General features: G+C 51.5%; 1 pseudogene; it reads right to left on the bottom strand.

The window, feature by feature from the left end:
* Positions 1-279: 279 nt before the first annotated feature.
* LOC120986993 lies at positions 280-1,924 on the bottom strand (annotated as a pseudogene).
* Between the last annotated feature and the right edge of the window lie 2,114 nt (positions 1,925-4,038).

Genomic DNA, 4,038 nt, shown 5'->3' with positions numbered 1-4,038 from the left:
GGACGAGGACGAGGTAGCCAACGCTGGTTTTTGGTTTTAATTATAATATTTTTTTTTATTAGGGTACACAAAAGAGTGGGAAATATCAAAAAATACAACAATGAGCAATTGCTCTGTAATATAACAATGGCTGGGTAAGGCCGGTATACATGTCTATTCTGCACAAGGTACAGACAAATCCTGTGGGATCCATGCCTGGTTCATTTTAAATACAAAAGAAAATAATTAAAAATAATTGCAGGCTCTGAAAGAACTCCCTGTGTTTAAAGCTTACGCTGGTTAAACAAGACAAACAGTGCAAGAGGCAGTACATGCAGGGTGATGCCTGGTAAGCTCCTGTGTTAGTCTTTGGCTATAAGAAAGGATTTGTCGATGAACTTCCTGCTGGAAACTGTCCTGAGGGTGCCCCAGCCATGAAAGGATTACTAGAGACTGCAGGAGCTGCAACCTGTCCAAATGGAGTAACCACTGACTTTGCTGGACCAAACACACCAACACCAGCTCCTTGTATATTACCATTAGGCTGCTGTGAGAAAGCAGTCTGTTGGGGGAAGGCAGTCTGAGGGGGGAATGTAGGCTGATGAAAAGTGTCACTAAAGCTGGTAGGAAGACTGTATGATGCTGATGTCCCGAACCCAGCGGGCATGCTTAGTGAGGCTGTTCCAAAAGAAGCTGGAGGCGCTTGTCCATTTGTCTGGAAGGGGTTTACGGCAGGTGCAACAGAAGCAGAAATAAATGGGTTTGTGGAGGCAGAAGGTCCAAATGCTCCCCCAACTGACTGAGGTGGGTGGGTGTGCGCTGCTTGGACAGCTGGGATTCCAAAAACATTGTTATCTGTTGGGGCAGGAGAAGCCGGGACAGGGTTAGAGGAGACTGTTGCACTGATAAAGCTACTTCCTTCTGCACTGCCACCTTGCACACTGCCAAAGATGCTGTCTAAGTCTGCAAGAGCTGCATATGTATCTGCTGAAGGCTGACTTGGTTTACTAACAGCAGCCGTTTTACTAGCTTCAGTTGAATTAAAGGCCCCAAAGTCGGCACTGGAGGACTTGGGAAAGTTGTCGAACTGAGCAAAGTTTGCATTTGTACCTGTATTTAAAGGCTGGGTTGGTGTCTGACTCGATGTGGGGAACGCTCCAAAACTACTGGCACCACTAGACTGTCCAAATGCATCAAAGTTTGCAAAGTCTGCATTGGCAGAATTTTGAGCTGTATGACTGTTGAAGTTTGCAAAATTGGCAAAGTTAGTGATGGCAGCCGGCTGCGGTGCAGGGGTGGCGAAGATTTCCGCTCCAAGGTCACTCAGGAGGTCAAACTGCTTCTTCTCTTGATGATGATGATGATGCTGCTGCTGGGGCACCTGATTGCGAACCACAACAGGAGACTGGCTAGGGGTCCCCTTGTTCAGCTGCAGAGACGGCACAGCCTCCCCCAATAGAGTTTTTAACGGTTTTACTTCTGGTATACTACTGGTGCTACTCGCAGAAGACCCAGATATTGAGGCATGAACAGAGGCCACCACCTGGGCTTGTTCTAGAGGAACATACTATCGCTTCTTTTCATATTTCTCCTGTAGGAATTCTTTAACTTTTTGAGGATCTCTAAAGTCTGGGATTGCAGAAGACCTATCATCAAATAATCCTAGCCAGATCTGTTTGCACACGTCATTGCCGTGCTTCTGAAGGAATTATATTTCTTGCTGTGTAAACGTGGTCATAGATATTGACTTCACTCAGTGGGGTGGGTTAAAACCACGCAGGATGCTGGCGCACGACGTGCACACGAAGGCCCACGCCGTCATATTGGCGTAGGTCGGGCTGCGCTGGTCACAGTTGAAGTACTTGCGGTTGTGGGGGAGGCTGGTCATCTCCCGGAGCAATTTCAGGTGCTTTTCCCCCTGCTTCCAAATGGCGCTGGCCAACATGGTGAAGCACCGGGCGGGGGTGACACATCGGGAGACACCCGGTGGCAACTAACAGGCACAGTCAAGGGCCAGTGACGTGTTCTCATGCCTGGTTCATTTTAATGAACGTGAGATTGTCCACATTGGCTGTGGACAGGCAGCTGCGCTTGTCTGTGTTAACGCTCCCTGCCATGCTAAACACACGTTCAGACAATACACTGGCTGCAGGGCAGGCCAGCACCTCCAAGGCTCAGGCCAGGTGCCCAATTTGGAGACCCAGAAGTTGAAGGGGGCAGACCCATCATCCAGTACGTGTAGGCGTGTGCACACATACTGCTCCACCATTTTGCTGAAATGCTGCCTCCTGCTAAAACTTTTTATATCAGCTGGTGGTGCTGGTTGTTGTGGCGTGCTGACAAAGATTTTCCATATTTCGGACATGCTAACCCTGCCTTCTGAGGTGCTGGTGGTGCCCCAGCTGCGTTGGCGACCTCTTCCTCCTCCTCTGCCTTCGCCTTGTGCTTCCACTGTGCCCCGCTGTCAGGTGGGAATGCCACAAGCAGCGCTTCTACCAGCGTACGCTTGTACTAGCGCATCTTACGATCACGCTCCAGTGATGGAATTAAGGACGGTACATTGTCCTTGTAACGGGGATCCAGCAGTGTGGCCACCCAGTAATCAGCACAAGTTAGAATGTGGGCAACTCGGCGGTCGTTGCGGAGACACTGCAGAATGTAATCGCTCATGTGTGCCAGGCTGCCCAGAGGCAATGAAAAGCTGTCCTCTGTGGGAGGTGTATCGTCTGTGTCCTCTGTATCCCCCCAGCCACGCACCAGTGATGGCTATGAGCTAGTTTGGGTGCCACCCTGCTGTGAACACGGTTCCTCCTCCTCCATCTCCTACTCCTCATCCTCCATCTCGTCATCCTCCAGAACTGTGCCCTGGCGGGACAATTGTGCACCTGGCATTTGTGGGTGCAGGAACCCACCCTCGGAGCCACTTGTGAATGACTGGCCTGAAACCCTATGAAATGATCCCTCTTCCTCCTCCTCCTCCTGTGCCACATTCTCTTTCATTATCGCCCAAAGCGTTTTTTCAAGGAGGCATAGAAGTGGGATAGTAACGCTGAGAACAGCGTCATCGGCATTGGCCGTGTTTGTGGAGTACTCGAAACAGTGCAACAGGGCACACAGGTCTCGCATGGAGGCCCAGTCATTGGTGGTGAAGTGGTGCTGTTCCACAGAGCGACTCACCCATGCGTGCTGCATCTGAAACTCCACTATTGCCTGCTGCTGCTCGCACAGTCTGGTCAGCATGTGCGAGGTGGTGAGCAGGAAGGCCGAAGTTACGCTGCAGCGCTGACAGGCGAGCAGCAGCAGGGTGAGAACGCAGAAAGTGCGCACAGATGGCCTGCACTTTCTGCAGCAGCTCTGACATGTCGGGGTAATTTTTAAGGAACCTTTGCACCACCAAATTCAGCACATGCGCCAGGCAAGGGATGTGCGTCAAACCGGCTAGGCCCAGAGCTGCTTCGAGATTTCGCCCATTATTGCACACCACCAGGCCGGGCTTGAGGCTCACTGGCACCAACCACTCATTGATCTGTTGTTCCATGCCCGTCCACAGCTCCTGCACGGTGTGGGGTTTGCCCCCCAAACAGATAAGTTTTAAAACTCTCTGCTGTCGTTTACCCCTGGCTGTGCTGAAGTTGGTGGTGAAGGTGTTACGCTGACCGGATGAGGAGGCGGTAGAGGATGAGGAAGCGGAGTAGGAGGAGAAAGCAGCAGGAGGCAAACTAAAGCGCCCTGCAATCCGCGGTGGTGGAAGGACATGCGCCAAACTGCTGTCCGCCTCAGGGTCAGCCGCCACTGCATTCACCCAGTGTGCTGTTAGGGAGATATAAGGTCCCTGAGCATGTTTACTGGTCCACGTATCCCTAGTTAGGTGGACCTTGCCACAGATGGCGTTGCACAGTGCACACCTGATTTTGTCCCCCACTTGGTTGTGCAGGGAAGGGATGGCTACTGGAAAAGTAGTGGTGGCTGGGCACGACGTACTGTGGGACAGCCACCGCCATAAGGCTTATAAAACTGTCTGTCTCTACCAGATGGAATGACAGCATTTCAAAGGCCAAT

This window comes from Bufo bufo, chromosome 1, assembly GCF_905171765.1.
Source record: "Bufo bufo chromosome 1, aBufBuf1.1, whole genome shotgun sequence".
In the NCBI taxonomy this organism is placed as follows: domain Eukaryota; kingdom Metazoa; phylum Chordata; class Amphibia; order Anura; family Bufonidae; genus Bufo; species Bufo bufo.
The sequence above is the reverse complement of the archived record's forward strand: the minus strand, read 5'-3'. Positions and strand labels throughout refer to the sequence as shown.